The following is a 19,665-nucleotide window of genomic DNA, read 5'->3' as shown; positions in this document are numbered from 1 at the left end:
AAGCCTGTTAAACACCTTTGAGATGAATTGCAGGCCTCCACACCCTACATCAGTACTTTATTTTTCTAGTGTTTGTGTACCTGAATGAGCACAGATCTCTACAAAAAATCTTCCCAGAAGAGTGAAAGTTATTATAATAGCAAATAGGGAATGACTTTGGAATGGGATGTTAAATAAGGGAACATGAATTTTATGGATGGGTATCCACAAACTTTCAATATAAAATAGGTCACTTTCGAATAAAAAAAATTATGAGTAGTTTTAATGTCCGGTGACTTCTGGAATAAGCTTGATAATGCAGCAGTTTTAAGTTCCAAGTAGTACAAGGTTGTCAGGGATTCACCCTGCCACGCCCCCCTCTGTAGCGGTCAGGGATTCACCCTGCCACGCCCCCGTCTGTAGCTGTCAGAGATCCACCCTGCCACGCCCCCCTCGATAGCAGTCACGCTGCTTCCCAAGATTACCGACAGCTGTGGCTCATGAAAGATCAGACTACATAAACTCACGTTCTTGAGTCACAGGCTGTCGGTCGTTATATTGTCAAGCTGGACAATCGCGTGGCTGCTCGACCGCCGGCTGTATATGCGAATTCCACTTCCGACTTGGATTACTCATTGCCGAAGGCTTTATGGATTATGCTTGGGACATTCGAACTCATAGCGGACAACGCGTATCGAGCGGATGTCTTTGTTTGTTGTTTTCAACGGCTTATGAGTGTTTTTGTGTTGTACGGTTTTTTGAAATAAAAGGACAATGATCGGATTATATCGGCTTCCGCGTCTGCAGCCTGACAGAATGACCGACCCATACCGAACGCGGATTCGCCATTCCGCGATTCCGACCGCAACGGATCGGCAGCTGAACCCGGCTTTGGATTTCCTCCGGAAGCTCAGTGCCGCTTCTCGCGGGTCAGATCCACAGAAGCCGGATCATGAGAGTGCGGCTGCGCCACGCCCCTCAGAGAGCGCGAGGGGATTACCGGCTCGTTACTCGGGGAAAAAAGACGAATTGGGCGGATTTCTGCAAGGCATCGGCGAGTATGTGGCTGTTAACATTTCCCGGTTTCCTTCCGAACGAGCCAAGATTGCCCTCTGTATTTCCCTCCTGTCTGGAGAAGTTCTTGCCAAAGCCAGCTCACTATGGAGCGCCAAAGGGGGCAAATTCGGCTCACTCGCCGAATTCAGCGGGCTGCTTCTGGGGAAGTTGGGGATAGAGGTGGTGGATATCCACTACAGTCCCCTTGAGGAGGAAGGTGCTATATTCCAAAGTTCTCAAGAGCACGCGGCTCCGTGCCGGATCTCCCATGAGCCTGCAGCTCAGCTCCAATGTTTTGATAAGAGGGCTGCTTCATCTCAGGGTCTCTACCAGCGTGCTGCTGTGTTCCGGGGTTCTCGTGGACGCACCACACCATCTCCGAGCGTCGGCGAGCACACCATGCCGTCACAGAGCTTCTACAGGCGTGCCGCTCTGTTCTGAGGTTCCCGTGGGCGTGCCACGCCGCCACAGTGTCTCCAGGAGCGTGCTTTCCCGCCACAGAGTCTTCACGAGAGCGCCGCGCCGCCACAGAGTCTTCACGAGAGCGCAGCGCCGCCACAGAGTCTTCACGAGAGCGCCGCGCCGCCACAGAGTCTTCATGAGAGCGCCGCGCCGCCACAGAGTCTCCAGGAGCATGCTTTCCCGCCACAGAGTCGTCACGAGAGCGCCGCGCCGCCACAGAGTCTCCAGGAGCATGCTTTCCCGCCACAGAGTCGTCACGAGAGCGCCGCGCCGCCACAGAGTCTCCAGGAGCATGCTTTCCCGCCACAGAGTCGTCACGAGAGCGCCGCGCCGCCACAGAGTCTCCAGGAGCATGCTTTCCCGCCACAGAGTCGTCACGAGAGCGCCGCGCCGCCACAGAGTCTCCAGGAGCATGCTTTCCCGCCACAGAGTCGTCACGAGAGCGCCGCGCCGCCACAGAGTCTCCAGGAGCATGCTTTCCCGCCACGGAGTCGTCACGAGAACGCCGCGCCGCCACAGAGTCTCCAGGAGCATGCTTTCCCGCCACAGAGTCGTCACGAGAGCGCCGCGCCGACACCACCGGTCACAGAAGGCGAAGTGACTCCTCCGAATCCCTCTCCAGACGACGCCATATCCCAGAGCCCCTTCCAAGGCGACATCTCGCCCACGGAAAGCTCGGCTCCGCCCCAGGACCTCCAAGAGAGCTCCGCCCAGCTCCAGGTCCCTCCAGAGAGCTCCGCCCAGCTCCAGGTCCCTCCAGAGAGCTCCGCCCAGCTCCAGGTCCCTCCAGAGGGCTCCGCCCAGCTCCAGGCTCCTCAAGAGGGCACGACTCCGCTCCAGGCTCCTCCCGAGAGCTCGTCTTCGCTCCAGGCTTCTCCCGAGAGCTCGTCTCCGCCTCCGAGCGACCCCACGAGCTCGTCTCCGCTCCACTGATGTCGTGGACCTCCAGGTGAGCCCTTCTCCGCTCGTGGATCTCCAGGCAGGCTTCACCTCATTTCCAGGCTGCTCAGTAGGCTCCGATCTGCTCCTAAGGGTCCCAAGGAGCGTCCCTATGCCCAGGGGTTTCCCTGTGCACTCACCCCGGCTCCAGGACTGCGAAAGGGAAGTTGAACCGCTGCCCCCGGGTTCCACCGACGGCGACGGCTCACCCCACAGTCCCGCAGAAGGCGACGGCTCGTCTCCAGCGCCCGCAGAAGGCGACGGCTCGTCTCCAGCGCCCGCAGAAGGCGACGGCTCGTCTCCAGCACCCGCAGAAGGCGACGGCTCGTCTCCGGGCTCCGCAGAAGGCGACGTTTCGCCCCCGGGCTCCGCAGAAGGCGACGTCTCGCCCCCGGGTCCTCTTCAGGGCGAAGGATCGCATCCAGGCTCCACGCAGGGCGAAGGATCGCATCCAAGCTCCACAGAGGGCGACGTCTCGCCCCCAGGTCCTCTTCAGGACGACGGATCGCCCACAGGATCCCCGCATGGCGACTTCGGTCCTCCAGGTCCCTCTGACGGCGACGTCGGTCCTCCAGGTCCCTCTGACGGCGACGTCGGTCCTCCAGGTCCCTCTGACGGCGACGTCGGTCCTCCAGGTCCCTCTGACGGCGACGTCGGTCCTCCAGGTCCCTCAGTGGGTGGTACGACGTTCCTGGTCTCCGCCCGGGACGTCCTCCACTCCCCGGTCATTGTCATGGTTGGCGTCCAGTTCCCGTTCCCCGCCATGGAGATCGCTCCGGCTCCAATCCCCGCCAGGGGCTTTACTCAGCCTCCCGTCAGCACCGAGGGCGTGGCTCCGTTCCGGATCCTCCTGCAAGGTGTTGTTCCATGCCGGCTCTCCGCAGAGGATGCTCACCAGGACTCCGTTGCTCCCAGGCGTCTAAGGAGGCCTTCCTCGGAGTGCCCTGGCCCGCCTGGCATGGGTGGGTTTTGGGGCGTCAGGTGTCGCCCCTGGATGGGGGGTACTGTCAGGGATTCACCCTGCCACGCCCCCCTCTGTAGCGGTCAGGGATTCACCCTGCCACGCCCCCGTCTGTAGCTGTCAGAGATCCACCCTGCCATGCCCCCCTCGATAGCAGTCACGCTGCTTCCCAAGATTACCGACAGCTGTGGCTCATGAAAGATCAGACTACATAAACTCACGTTCTTGAGTCACAGGCTGTCGGTCGTTATATTGTCAAGCTGGACAATCGCGTGGCTGCTCGACCGCCGGCTGTATATGCGAATTCCACTTCCGACTTGGATTACTCATTGCCGAAGGCTTTATGGATTATGCTTGGGACATTCGAACTCATAGCGGACAACGCGTATCGAGCGGATGTCTTTGTTTGTTGTTTTCAACGGCTTATGAGTGTTTTTGTGTTGTACGGTTTTTTTAAATAAAAGGACAATGATCGGATTATATCGGCTTCCGTGTCTGCAGCCTGACATAGGTAGGTCGCTCTTCACAGTCCTTTGAAATAAGGCAAAAAAAAAAAAAGGGTTGCATCAACCTCAGAAATAACCCTGATCTTATAATAAAAAGAACACTCCACTGATCTTTAGCCCCTAAATATAATCATTTCTGCATCAAAAAGCAAGCAAGTATGTGGAATAGAAAAAACGAAAAAAAGTGATAGAATCATCATTCCTTTTTTTCTTTCTTTCTTCCCCCCCAAGGCTTGTTTGTATAAGCTGGACAATGGGGTCAGCTGCCCTGATGACAGACATGATCGCATTTTGATGAATTGCCTGGGGAAAGACTTGTCAGGAGAATGTCGCAAGTACCTTGCAGAACTGGAAAAAGTGCTGTGCGGTGGCATGTATTGACTGAGAGCCTGTAAATACAGTGACAGTATAACTCTATTTAGATTGGGCAAGTTTTTAGCCAGTGGAAAGTTTAATAAAGTGTGTCTCAGATTTGGGTCCTGTCTGAATCAGTCATGTCAGTAATATCTCCCGGGCACACCTAGAGAACAGTGGTGAGAGTGGTTAATGCACTGTGTTACTAATTACCAAGTCAATGTTGGAGCCCCTTCAGTAAGGCCCTTAACAAGCTCTGCTTCTTTCATGACTGACCCTGCACTCAAAAGTGGAATATGTGGTTAAAAATAACTGTACTATATAAGTGGCAAGCAGGAAGTCACAGAAATAACTGCTTTTTACATTTGTGCTGATCAGAAAAGCATCTAATGAGACTCTGAAAAGGAATCTGAGGCTACGCTGGGTATAGGTTCATCAAAACCAGACAATTGGATTGGAAAAAAATCTTGTTTTCAAGAGCTGTATTTTTGGAGATGCTCTGACCCAGTTGCCTAAACATCACAATTTGGCCCAAACTCGTTCAAATCTTTACGCTTGCCCATTTTTCCTGCGTCTAAAACATCAACTTTGAGGACAAAATGTTTACTTGATGCTTAGTATATCACAAACACTAACAGGTGCCATGATGAAGAGATAATCAGTGTTATTCACTTTACCGCTCATAAAGATATAGTTTCATAATGTCTGATCAGTGTTTTTTTTGCTAAAAGGATGGAAATGGCAGTGGTGAACGCGTATTTTAAGAAGAAGGAGGATCATAGGGTGACGTATAAGAGTGGAGGAAGGTGCACACAGGTGGACTATGTGCTATGCAGGAGATGCAACCTGAAGGAGATTGGAGACTGTAAGGTGTTGGCAGGGGACAGTGTAGCTAGACAGCATCGGATGGTGGTCTGTAGGATGGTTTTGGAGGTGAAGAAGAAGAGGATGAGAGTGAGGACTGAAAGAAGAATAAGATGGTGAAAATTGAAGGAGGAAGAGTGTAGTGTGAGGTTCAGGGAAGAGGTCAGACAGGGGCTCGGTGGTGGTGAAGAGGTGCTGGATGATTGGCCAACTACTGCAGGAGTGATGAGGGAGGCAGCTAGAAAAGTACTTGGTGTGACATCTGGAAATAGAAAGCAAGACAAGGAGACATGGTGGTGGAATGAGGAAGTGCAGGAGAGCATAAAGAGAAAGAGGTTGGCCAAACAGAAGTGGGATAGACAGAGTGATGAGAAAAGTAGGCAAGAGTACAAGGAGATGCGGCAGCAGGTAAAAAGGGATGTGGCGAAAGCCAAGGAAAAGGCATATGAGGAGCTGTATGAGAGGTTGGACACTAAGGAAGGAGAAAAGGATTTATACCGATTGGCCAGGCAGAGGGACCGAGCTGGGAAGGATGTGCTGCAAGTTAGAGCAATAAAGGATGGAGAGGGAAATGTGTTGACTAGTGAGGAGAGTGTGTTGAGAAGGTGGAGGGAGTATTTTGAGCAGCTAATGAATAAGGAAAATCAGAGAGAGAGAAGGTTGGATGATGTGGAGTTGGTGAAGCAGGATGTAGATAGGATTAGTAAGGAGGAAGTGAGAGCAGTGATTAAGAGGATGAAGAATGGAAAGTCGGTTGGACCAGATGACATACCGGTAGAAGCGTGGAGATGTTTAGGAGAGATGGCAGTGGAGTTTTTAACCAGATTGTTTAACAGGATTTTGGAAGGTGAGAAGATGCCTGAGGAATGGAGAAGGAGTGTGCTGGTACCGATCTTTAAGCATAAGGGAGATGTGCAGACCTGCAGTAACTACAGGGGAATTAAGTTGATCAGTCACACCATGAAGTTATGGGAAAGAGTAGTGGAAGCCAGGCTGAGAGAAGAGGTGACCATCTGTGAGCAACAGTATAGTTTCATGCCGAGGAAGAGCACCACAGACGCATTATTTGCTTTGAGGATGTTGATGGAGAAGTATAGAGAAGGACAGAAGGAATTGCATTGTGTATTTGTGGATTTAGAGAAAGCGTAGGACAGAGTGCCAAGAGAGGAGTTGTGGTATTGTATGAGGAAGTCAGGTGTGTCAGAGAAGTATGTGAGGGTGGTGCAGGACATGTATGAGGACAGTGTGACGGCAGTGAAGTGTGCAGTAAGTACAACAGACTGGTTCAGGGTGAATGGTGGACTGCATCAAGGATCGGCCCTGAGCCCTTTCCTGTTTGCAGTGGTGATGGACAGGTTGACGGACGAGGTCAGACAGGAGTCTCCCTGGACTATGATGTTTGCAGATATTGTGATTTGTGGTGAGAGTAGAGAGCAGGTTGAGAAGAGCCTGGAGAGGTGGAGATATGCGCTGGAGAGAAGGGGAATGAAGGTCAGTAGGAGTAAGACAGAGTACATGTGTGTGAATGAGAGGGAGGGCAGTGGAGTGATGCAGTTGCAGGGAAAAGAGGTGAAGAAGGTGGAGGAGTTCAGGTACCTGGGATCAACAGTGCAAAGTAATGGAGAGTGTGTTAGGGAAGTAAAGAAAAGAGTGCAGGCAGGGTGGAGTGGGTGGAGAAGAGTGACTGAAGTGATTTGTGATAGTAGGGTATCTGCAAGAATGAAAGGGAAAGTTTATAGGACTGTGGTGAGACCTGCGATGTTGTATGGATTAGAGACAGTGGCATTGAGTAAAAGACAGGAGGCGGAGCTGGAGGTAGCAGAGCTGAAGATGTTGAGGTTTTCGTTGGGAGTGACGAGGATGGACAAGATTAGAAATTAGTTCATTAGAAGGACAGCGCATGTAGGATGTTTTGGAGACAAGGTGAGGGAGGCGAGATTGAGATGGTTTGGACATGTGCAGAGGAGGGACATGAATTATATTGGTAGAAGAATGCTGATGATGGAGCCACCAGGTAGGAGGAAAAGAGGAAGGCCAAGGAGGAGGTTCATGGATGTGGTGAGGGAAGACATGCAGGTAGTTGGTGTGAAAGAGGCAGATGTAGAGGACAGGGTGGTATGGAGACGGATGATCCGCTGTGGCGACCCCTAATGGGAGCAGCCGAAAGAAGAAGAAGAAGAAGGAGAATGTCTGATCAGTGTTAAAACATCCAGCAGACACGCTCCTCTCTGGAGAAATTACTTGACTAATATGTTTGGATGTCCAGTCTGAACAGAAACAATGCGTATATTAGGTAAGGGCTTTAGCATGTTCCTCAATGAGTATTCTGATTTGATTTGATCTGATTCTTTGGATTTAGGAGTAATGCCTTCATAATATGACGAAAACATTTAAGCATGCTGCTTGCTTTTTTTATTGCCTTTTTAATTTGCGTTTAGACACTGCGACCATTTCTGTTGACTTGTCATAACATGGCTGCCCTCGATAAAATTAGAATTTCTTTTGTACACGTTCGTAATTATTCCTCTTTTTATTCAACAGCTTGTCAGTAGGTGTCACGCTTCTAATAAAAAGCCATAATTGGAAAATAGTCAGTTTATGATGCTCACTTTTTTTAATTTAAAAGCTCCAGCTCATTTCTTTAAGCCTCTTTAGTACACCTATTGTTTAAACAATTCAATTAATTATCTTGAGCAGACGTCAAAGCCTGTCCTCACACATGCTCTTGAGGTTAGTGATAAACATTTCTATTGTATAATTCTGGCAATTTCTGCCACCTTGCAGCTCCTGGGTCTCTGGTTCAACCCTAAACTAGGGTTTGTGTTCATGTTCTGCACATATCTACAGTACAGGTTTCGCCAGGGTTTTTCAGGTTCCTTCCACATCCTATAAACTTGAGGTTGGGTGGATCAAGGAGTAAAAATTGTCTCTGGATTTAAATTGTTCCATAAACAACCTTTACAAAAGTGGGTCGCGTTATCAGAGGTGTTCCAAGAGGAACCTCTTGATAACACTACCCCAAGGACCTATTAAACATTCTGCTGATATTTAAAGGTTATCTTCATAAATGGTCATATTTGTGTAGTAATGAATAAAAAGTGGCAGCCATCATTTTACATGGGTTTTTACCTGTAAATATAAGGCCTGTACATTTTGAAGCAGCTCACCTGCTGGTGTACCCAGCAGCCTATATCTTCCTTTTGTTCAGCGAAACAATATATTTGTCAATTGTGCTATTAAAGAGGTTTTAGCTGCAGGTGGATACATTTTTAAAACCTGTCCCATACCTCCTCCATCATTCTTCTGTCTATTAAAATGCAGTGTTATGACAATAACATTTGAACATTTGAAGCACTTGGTCCCCTGCTTTTTTACTGAACTCATATCCATGTGTCCAACTTCCCACTGCAAATGAGACTGTAAGGGAAAAGGGACGGATTTGTTCCAAGATAAGAGACTGCGAAAATGTTGTATTTTTCAGGCTGATAAGTATGTTGGCCTCCACAGAACCTAGGTTCTACATATCTGTAAAGGTGTATGATTTGAAGTCAAGTCAATAAGCATTTATTGTCATTTCAACCATATGTAGTTGACTCAGTACACAGTGAAATAAGGCAACGTTTTTTCCAGAACGCTTGTGCTACAAAAAACAACATAGAGCTACATCACACAACATAGAGCTACAGAACACAGAGCAAAGGACTAAGTTTCCTCACCACAAAGTGCATCATGTGCAAAAAACAAAACAAAATGTGTATTGACTGTATGTGTGTGTGTGTGTGTGTGTGTGTGTGTGTGTGTGTGTGTGTGTGTGTGTGTGTGTGTGTGTGTGTGTGAGTTTAGTACAGTTCAGTGCTGTGTTGAGGAGCCTTATAGCTTGAGGGGGAAAAAACTGTTGCATAGTCTGAATGTCAGGCCCAAATGCTTCGGAACTTCTTCCCTGATGGTAAGAGAGTGAAGAGTGTGTATGAGGGGTGTGTGGGTGCTGATGTCTTTGCGGATTCAGCGTGTGGTGTAAATGTCTGTAATAGAGGGGAGAAAGACTCTAATGATCTCAGCTGTCCTCATTATCCTCTGTAGGGTCTTGCGATGCGAGACAGCGCAGTTCATAAATCAGGCAGTGATGCAGCTGCTCAGGATGCTCTCGATGGTCACTTGCTGATTCTTGCTGATGAGACGGTCGTGTCATCGGTGAACTTGATGATGTGGTTCGAGCTGTGCATTGCTACACAGTGGTGAGTCAGCAGAGAGAACAGCAGTGGGCTGAGCACACAGCCCTGAGGTGCTCAAAGCGGTGGTGCTGGAGATGCTGTTCCCGATCCGGACTGACTGAGGTCCAAGATCCAGTTACAGAGAAATGTTCAGGTCTAGTAGGATCAGCTTCTCAGTCAGGTGCTGAGGAATGATAGTGTTGAATGCTTAACAGATGTCTATGAACAGCATCTGTTCATATGTGTCTCTGTTGTTCAGGTTGGTGAGGGCCAGATGAAGGGTCGTGGTGACAGTTTAGATGATACGCGAAATGGCGTTTTAATGCTTCACTGGTTACTTACGCTTTGTCCTTTTGGATAACCCACTGGCTCATGTCTGGAGTTTATAGATTGCTTGGAAACTAATCTGTTGGTTTATCTTCCTATCTCAGTTTCATTTGCTCCCTCCTTAGCTGCCGGCTCCTGCTAGCTCTGCGTTCTTTCCCTGCGGAAGCCGTATCAGCAAATGCTGAAGGTTTATGATGCATGACTAGAGAGAAAGAACTCACTGAAAGCAAACTGAAGCAAAGAGAGTGGGAGGGAGAAATAGTAATAGAGAAATGGAGAGCCAGAACGAAAGTGAGGGGGAAGCTGAGTGACATTGTTGCTCCGAACTCAAAAACATGACACACTTCTGGTTGCTTCAGTCTGATTGGTGTGTGGTTAGGCCATTTTTTCTAAATGCTGCACCAAAATCTTCTTCTAATGCTTTTGTATAAAAATTCTAAATTTATGAGGTCACATACACTATATTGGCAAAGTTTCTAGACACCTGGTCATAAGTAGATGTGCTTTTTGAGCATCGCGTTGCACAGTTAGTCCCAATTTTCTCTTATAATTCCCTCCACTCTTCTGGGTAGATGTTCCACCAGATTTTAGAGGCTGCTTATAAGCATTTGTGTTCAGCTACAATGGTGTTAGTAAAGTATTGGTGTAGGTGAGGTAAGGTGAGAGGGACTGGGGTGCAGTCAGCGTTCCAATTTCTCCCAAACGATGTTTAGTAGGGTTGAGAGATCTTCCTCTCCAAACCATGTACATCATATCATCATGGAGCTGGCTTTGTTCACAGGGACATTGCTAACTTGGAACAGGTTTGGGTTTCCAAGATCAAGTGAACGCAAAATTTTGCGCACCAGATATGACAGGAAAGGTCAGGTGTCATATTAATGTTTCGATGATTTCCAGAGCTAGATTGGGAAAAAAAATCTAAGCATCATTACCTTTTTTTTTTTCTTGGCACTGGTGCACTATTATTGTTGCTGTTCCAGTGGTTGTTGATGCTGTTGTTGCTATTATGTGTTTGTTTATTGTTTAATCAATTACCCCTATTCCATAAAGGTTAATTGAATGAAGAAAGATACATTCAATGCGTTTCGAGATAAATAGTATTTAAAGTATTCCAGAAAAATTATTATTCTTAGCATTGCTATGTCTCCTTCAAGTGTACGTAATTTATACCTGTTTTTCTTTTTCTTTATCCCATGATAAAGTATAGCTTATACCATTATGATTTATTTAAAAAGCAAATTACTTAAAGAACAGTCCTTGAGGTCCAGTTGCACACTGCTTTAAATGTACATCAGTCATATTTGTAGGTAAAGAATAATTCAGTTCCAATAAAAACATAATAAACCAGCATTTAGGAGAGAAACTGTAAAAGCAGCTTTATTTCTGAGCATGTAGAACAGAATTGCCAGATATGTGCCTTTGTTACAGATCGATTTAACTGATTTTTGAATAGTACACTTTCAATCATTTTAATTATTTAGTATAATTATTGCTTTTCATTTGCTTTGCACAATAAAATGGAATCTAATCTATAATAAAAAAATATATAGTAATTCAATAAATAATTACTGAACAGGATGGTGAAAAAGCTGGCTCAGAGCATCTCCAAAATGTAGTTTTTGTGGCACGTTCTTGCTATGCAGTGGTTAGTACCTACCAAAAGTACTCAAAGGAAATATAACCAGTAAATCAATGACTGGGTCATGGGCAACCAAGCTCATTGATGCTCATGAGAAGAACAGGCTATACCATCTGCTCCACTTTCCTAAACGTTGTTGCAGACCAAGGAAACCACTTCATGACAACAGAATTTCCAAATGGTAGTAGCCTCTTCCAGGTTTGAGAAACATGACATAGGTTTAAGGAGGTGACTTGAAATTTGATGTGAAACTCCCCAGACCTTAATCCAAGCGAGCATCTGTGGTGTGTGCCGGACAAACAAGTCTAATCCATGAAAGCCCTAGCAGTTGGTTCAGTTGGCATTAGGATATTGGAGTATTGGCACATAGTCCAAGCTCTGTTAGTCCACAATGAGCTGTTTCAGATGATCTGGAGTCAGGATAGGGAAATTGCAGGGTCAAATCCCAGGGCTATAAAGGGATTTGCTCTCATCTGAGGCGGCACTGATGTTTGTTTCATCAGCATTTTTGTGGGGCTTTCTGATGTCGTGCAGTTTTGGTGTTTTAGTGGTCAGATTCACTGAGCATTAGAATGTCTGATGACAACTGACACAGATGAGTGCCAAAGACTCATTTTTTACTCTATCTGGATTTCCCTGCTGAATGCAAGAGACTAAGGGAAGAGTTAAAAAAATAAAAAAGAAACATGGATGGTAGAATAAGTTTCCATGGTTACTCTTTGTATATTAAATTTTGTATTATTAACAAAAGTCCACATTTTATTTTCTTGTTACTACTATAGTTTTTATTACAACTCCAGTTTCTTCAATGTATTGCCTCAATGTTCCATGTGTAACATAAGAAGAACTTTGGATAAATTCACATTTACAATGCCTACATTTATTCATTTATTCAGTACTTTTGTAGCATGCATGAAAGTCATAATAAATTTTGCATAAAGCGAAGATGAATGATGGTGTCATGTGAACATTTTAGTGACTGGGTTCTTCGAATCTCGTTCATCAAAATGAACAAGTCATTTGATCAGAAATAAATAAAATGGTACATTTTTAATAAGCAGATCCCCCAACACTACATACACAAACTTTATAGTTACAATAATGAAAATGACAATACAGCTAAGGACAAAATATGATAAACATAATAAGTAGCACATCTCTCATATCTTCTGGCCCGTGTCGTTAGTGCTTTTGTCATGTGGCAAATTTTTTAATAATTTCAACCACAAATACTTGCTCTGTTGCATTGTGTAGTGTCTACTTGAGTGACAAAAGAATGAACAACTCTGACCAAAGGACTCATAAGATGATCTACTTAAATCTGTTTCCTGAAGACTCATCACTAGTGAACAGCTTCTCCCCCGCGGTCTTGCGGAGCTCTCTGGCTCTTTTTGTGTTGCATTGCTATTTGGGGCAAATATGAGTGGAATTTTTGCATTGCTCCAAGAGATACCTGGAGCCGAGATGAAAGACACAGACCAGGAAAAGAGAGAAAAACCAAACATTAGAAAAAAATTATTCAGGTGGTCGTCTCAAATATCTGCATTGCAGAAAGTGCAGTGAATTCCATCTTTAGAAGGCACCAAAAGAACAAGGGAGAAAAGGTAAAACGAGGAGAGCGAATGCGTGCGGAACAGATCCGTGACATTTTCAGAGGCCATGGTCTTTGGCTGATAACACATGTGAAGATCACGCCATCTCCTCTCTGATAGGAGAGAGACATTTCATACAGCACTTCAGCCTTTGGGCCTGGAAAAGAGTAGCTCAATATAGCACTTTTTTAGACATGTGTGAGAAGCGTGTGAAATGTTCGTGCTGCTGGGATGTTTTATGCCAATAGGATTTGCGTACAGTGAATAGTGAATAAGAAAGAAGAAGGAAAGAAGAATTATTTTATGCAAGAGGTTGTTTTGCGTTTACATAAACCTGTATTTATTTTGGAAGCCGAAAGGGTTTGAATAGGAAAATAGGACATCTTTTTCTTTTTCTTTTAATAAAAACTGTACAAACACAATATCTTTAAGGAACATTTGTGAACATTTTAAGTGAACATTTGATAAAACTTGACTTTAAAAAGAATGATACTCTATAACTAATAACCGGCTATTAGGGATAATTTACATATTCATAGATCTTTAATAACGTATTTTTACGACAGGAAAGCTCTGATGTACCTGATTTATTTGTATTCCAGAAAAAAAACAGGGTTTTCAACCTAATTTTGTTTTTATATCTCTATAATATGTTTGGAATACACACTCGGGGGGGCTGTGAAACCTTCATTTTGAATTTCCACCCAATATTAAAACGTCTCTATAGAGTTTCCAAATGCACTACAATGTTACCGAGATACTACAAGCTATGCTGCAAGTAATTATTTGTCACTTCTTTTGTACATACTTAATTTATTTGTGACAACATATCGTGCCACATGAGAATAATAACGATGATGATAATCAAATCCAGCACTTGCATCAATGTATCTTACGCAATTTTAATAAAAGATCCCAAGTCACATCGCAGTGCAGTTTATTAACTTGCAAAGATAATACAGTACATCCCCAAAATTTAAGACCCTGAGGGCAGTACTAAAGTACTAAAAGAGCAGTTTAAGATCTCCTTAAGTTCATTCGAGGAAGGAAAAAAATTCGACAGGCGGCCTTCTGAGATGGTGTACGCATTAAGAGTGCTACAGGAAGTGCGACACGGCAGCAAATATGAATCCTTAGAGGCCGGAGGAAAAGAAATGTCAATATATGCTGCTAAATATATGTTAAAGAAAGAATAGTCCTAATATATAATTTTTGATTTGTAAAACTTGAGGTTGGAAAGGGATAAAGCTTTGGAACACCACACGCCAGAACATTTGCATTAAAAGCATTGGCAGATGCCCAGAACAAATTAACCGTCTCATTTATACAAATAAGCGGCTGAGGGTTAAGGCCCCAGCATTCAGCATGGTCGTGGTGCGATTTGAACTTACAAACTTCTAATCAAAAGTCTAATCCACTCAGCTACCACTGTGCTCTAAGTACAGTACATTTAAACGCCATCGTAGATGCACAACTAATAGTATAGATATCTAAGTAGGCATTGTGACTGAATGTGTTGCAACAGTAACATTTCAGTGATGTGTGGGAGGATTGGATGTGCCAAGTGCATATTTACAGTGTTAAGATTGACAATATGGGTTTTAAAAAAAGAGATATAATATGGCAACAACAACATAAATATAACAATAGTGATATAATAGTGGTTGCCTGATAAGCCAAAAACATACTACACAAAACAGCCATGTAACTTACTAGCTAATTATACGTTCTGTACTTGCATGATGGAACCAAACTCTGTCTTACCAGCTGGGGGAGTCGTCTGTTTTCGGCATACAAACAGGGAAACCAGAAGAGCTAGAAAGGTGAATATATATAAAGCGAGCAGCGTTTAAACTTGCCCTGTAGGTTTAAGTTTGCCCTGTATGTTTAAGTTTAAGGGCTAAGTTACAAGAAGGACAAGTGTGCGTTTGTTTGCTTCCTAGTGCTCATTCGCTAAACCGAATAGCCAATTGAAGTTCTCCAGACGACCAGTGCTGAACCCACCGACCAAACCATTGGCTTGCTGTGTCCCGGGCTTTGGACCTGTCGGTCAAGAGTCTAGTGTCTTAACCTCCAAGCTACCACTTCCCAGCGAATGGCTTACTTTACTTTCTGTGTAATGTCTGACCGAACCAGGATAAAAAGCTTCCCAGCAACATGACGCTTCCACTACCAGACTGTACAGCTTGAACGGTGGTTTCTTTTTTTTTTAATTGTGACCTATATTTCCCTCATTCGTGGATCTTCGAGAAGAAACTGAACAATGCCATTTGTTTTGTACTCCCTCGCAAACCAATTGACGTTGTTCAGTCTCGCTTATAATCTGATTAATTTCTTGTTTACTTCATTAGAAGCTGTTTCGGGTCATTTAGAGGCTGTCATGTTAAAAGGCCAACTTTGAGTGAGAGCGGAAGTGGATCTGTCAGGGTTTGTACATCACAAATCAATGCTAATAAAGACTAGCTCTAATTACACAGAAAAAGAAGAAGTAATCACATTTGGGGCTCTGAACAGTGTGTCTTTTCGCTGTCAGGATAGACTAGTAAATGAGTTTGTGGGAGCATTTTCTGGAGCTGTCAGTGTCCTTTAGTATCTTACGGGTGTGTGTGTGTGTGTGTGTGTGTGTGTGTGTGTGTGTGTGTGTGTGTGTGTGTGTGTGTGTTCGAGGTTATTAATGCATCTTCTGCTTCTGCTGGTTTGCTCTGGTGAAGGCCTCCATCATGGGCCATTAAATGTGTTAATGACATCCACCTACAATTTGCTAATGGCAGCCACACACAAACAAACACACGAAAGCCCTTCAAACACACTTACCTACAGAAATAAACTGTCAAACTCTTTATTCAGTTATGTACTTATTTATTCATTTGTCTTTATTTGTAACTTCTCATGTAATTAGGTATAGTCAATTAAAAAATAATTATTTTATTGATGTACTTACTTAATTTGACTTATTTACTTAATTCATTTGGTGGTGGGGTTATGGGGGGTGTTTTGTCATTTTTGCCAAGAAAAATGCTAAACAACTCCTCCAAAAGCTGAACACCGAGCTGTGAAAAGGCCACATCCCATCCCGTTTTAGCGCCAGAATATGTTAGAATATTTAAAACTGCATGAGCCTGTGCTAGCTAGCAGTGGAAAAACAAACACTATGGAAAGATGAATTGATTGTACCTGATGTAGGAGAGGCAAGAGGCATTGAGAGGTTGGAGCTCGGTAAGGAAGAACGAACGATTGACTTGAGTGTTGTTACCACTTTAGGGCCGTGGGGGTGCGGGCTGCAGGATAAAGTCAGGCACTGGCTTTTATACCTCCACAGGGACCAAATGCATTAATATGTCTATGAAAGTCCCTCACAATGAGAGCAAAACAAGTCTGTGTGTGTGTGCACAAACTAATCCTCGAGTGTGGTGCTTGACACAGACCATCTCTCTAATCAATACAGAATTGACCACAGGGCTAACTATTGAATTTAATTAGCATTGGTTAGAACCTCAGTAAGGTGCTCCCAGTCCACTTAGACATTTCAAAATATGTTCCATTTTAGCTGATGCATCAACAATTAGTGTACAGGCCGCTTAGTTAGAGAGCTAGTTGTTAACAAGCACGATGAAGGAACGGATTCTTATTGGAGCGTCATGGAAAAAATTAAAAATAAAAAGTTGTATTTGACAGTAAGGTCCTCTGTGGTGGCTTATCTAATCACACTTTCCTGTAAATAGTTTAGCTTAAGGCAGCTCATTGGAGAGGAGCTTAGCTGCAGGGGTAGATATATTCATTCAGAACAGGTATATAAGCTTTAAATAACAGGGTCTGGATCTGGTGTTCCCGCCTGTGGGTTTCCTTCAGGTTCTCTGATTTCCTTCCATCTCAAACATCTGGAAAACATTTCAGTAGCCGGCTATGCTAAAATTTTCCCTAGGGCAATGCATGTATTAATATTTTAAGTTCGGTTTCATTTTTACGTGACTAGGATCCCTGCATGTACCAGGTGAGGCTGACATTTAGATGAAGGAACGTGATATTAAAGAGCACGACACACCTGCATTTTTCTTACGAAGCCTTATTTATGTTTTCTTCCTCTGCACTTGATGTCTGTTTAATTTTTACGCTGCTGCTCGCTGACCGCGCCAAGGAGCATAAGCGCTTATAAATAAACACTTACTTGAGCCCTTACCCTGTGACTGCTATGGTCTCAGAGCAACATGGTGCTGAGAGTGTTGCGTGCCACAACAGGACTTGAGGGAATTAAATTCATTTGATATATATATATATATGCAGCCAAAAAACCAAAACAAGAAAAAACGAGACCAGAGACCATTCAAACCTGTGCTTCCAAAAGAAAATCGATGGACTCTTACTCTGCATTTATTCTGCAATCAGAATACACTTGTTTGTTATTGCATGTTCTCAGAGGGCTGTCTAAAATAACCAAAGAACAGTTGGAAGCTATGTTTCCAGCTTTGTGCCGATTTCTTGATCCTTTGAGACTGATGTTACCTTACTGAAACACGGATATGTGGGCTTTGGCTTTAACTGGCACTTAACGTAGGGATTTAAATAGGAATTTACCAACCATGGTTAAAATGCTAGTCGAGTAGAAGTTCAAATTTATAAAGATTTGCCATCTATTTAAAGTGCTGGTCAGAAGTAACAAATGACACAGAATTTAGTCGTCTTTATTGGTTCTACTATAAACTGTAACACTCGCCACCATTCGTTGCTTATACGGGATCGAATGTTATGTTAAGTAAATGAACCATTTCCAAACATTCGCTGATTAATCCTGCTTTAAAGTGTAATCCTTTTTGGCCAGGTTATCACGTTAGGCAGAGCAATCATCTCCATGGTGGGATTAATATTTTTGGGGAGTTAGACTGGCTTACCTCGGAGATTACAGCGTTTGAAAGCCAGGATGCTTTACAGGTAATCACAAGAAAATGCTGACAAGGTGCCGAACTTTTACAGATCAGCATCTGAGATCACTGGCAGCTCAGTCTGTTTTTAGGACCTCAATGAGCTGTGGTGGGTTAAAACGAACCTCGAAGCTCAGACGTGGGTAGGTTAAAAAAATAAATAAAAAAGAAACTTAAAATAAAATAAGTTGATGGATAGAGCTCTTGTTTTGAATGTGTGCACAGATTGTTTTGTCTGCAAGCAGACAGTTAGATGCGACATTGTTTGGTTTTGTATGGAGGTTATGCTGGATGTCTTTTTTTAGACAGAGTGACATGGTTGCTATTCAGTCTTTGGAAAAGGGGCATGAGCTAACAAAACAGCTATATTGTGAAACACTTAGCATGCCTGAAAAACAATTGTGTGTAAGACAAGTTGTGTGTGTGTGTGTGTGTGTGTGTGTGTGTGTGTGTGTGTGTGTTTGTGATCTTTTTTGCCATCTAGCTGCTGTTGACTTGGCTGTGTCTGGGGTTCGATCCTAACACAATCACACCACTGCTATAACAGCCAGTAAATCACCATTTGCAGGCTCACTGCTTCCCAATTCATTACCATTGAATGGGATTTTGTTGACACGACGTGACGTTTTAACACGAGGTGCGAGAATGTGAGGGACGCTAGTAGGGTTTAAACGATGCTTACGTCAGCTTATAGTGTGCCGAGGTCAGAGAAAAGCTAAATATCTGCAAGGACAGAAACTTGAAGGAGAGAAAAGGGGCATAGTCATACTCTACCTGTGCACTTATTTCTAAAAGCAATGTGCACCAAACAAGCAAGAGTTCCAATTTTTTCTTTCTCATACAGAAGATCCATGTAAAATTCACCATTGCCAGTTTCTTAAATGGTTTAGCATTCAGCGTGCTGCTAAACTGTATAGATCAGCCATACACCAGGTGTGAATATATTAATGCATTTTTATTGATTTTTTTTTTTCCTGAGATAAAAGTATTAGCACCTTTGGATTTGATTGGCTCACCACTTCTTCTTCTTCATTCGACTTCTCCCATTAGGGGTGTCCACAGCAGATTATCCGTCTCCACACCCCCATGTCCTCTACATCTGCCTCTTTCAACCCAACTACCTGCATGTCTGCCCTCACCACATTCATAAACCTCCTCCTTGGTCTTCCTCTTTTCCTCCATCCTGGTGGTTCCATCCTCAGCATTCTCCTACCGATATACCCCATGTCTCTCATCTGCACATGTCCAAACCATCTCAATCGCGCCTCTCTCACCTTGTCTTCAAAACATATTTGACTGGCTCACCATTCCAGCAAATCTTGCTGAATGAATTTAATTGCTATTATATAAACTCTTCTTCATTTAAGAATACCTACAACATTTACTTTGTTTAAGCATTTTTAGCTACTTTTTAAAAAGATTTTTCTTTGCTTTTAGCACTCTTTATTTACACCTATGGCATGACAATCTTTATTTACAGCAATGCCATTTGGCAGACACATTTATCCAGAGAAATTCACATTAATTTATACAACTAAACAGTTGAGGAATTAGGACCTTGCTAAAGGGCCCAACACCGGCATCCTGGTGGTTCCGGGATTTAAACACACGGCCTTCTGATCAGTACTCCAATGTAAGATTCACTGAGCTACCAACAAAAAACTGAGACCATCCAGCTTGCCACAAATATCTTGTTTCTTGGCTGAGTTATGAGATTAATATATCACAGTGCTTTTCTATGATTTCTATACACGATGCCTGTCCTAATATATAATCAAGCTAACGAATTGTTTGCAAACAAATGCCAAAATAGTCCGAAGCCATTAAACTAAATTTGAAACATTTCTTTCATGCCTACA

The 19,665-nt window shown here is 44.1% G+C and overlaps 1 protein-coding gene across 11 annotated transcripts in view; it reads left to right on the top strand.

Annotated features, from left to right (window-relative positions):
* Window positions 1–19,665, top strand: part of nrxn2b (neurexin 2b) — a 664,725-nt gene that overhangs the window by 102,937 nt on the left and 542,123 nt on the right. The gene's annotated exons all lie outside the window — the stretch shown is intronic.

The sequence above is a fragment of the Silurus aristotelis genome (genome assembly GCF_946808225.1).
Source record: "Silurus aristotelis genome assembly, chromosome: 27".
NCBI lineage: Eukaryota > Metazoa > Chordata > Actinopteri > Siluriformes > Siluridae > Silurus > Silurus aristotelis.
Note: the sequence above shows the minus strand (reverse complement) of the source record. Positions and strands in the feature narration are given on the sequence as shown.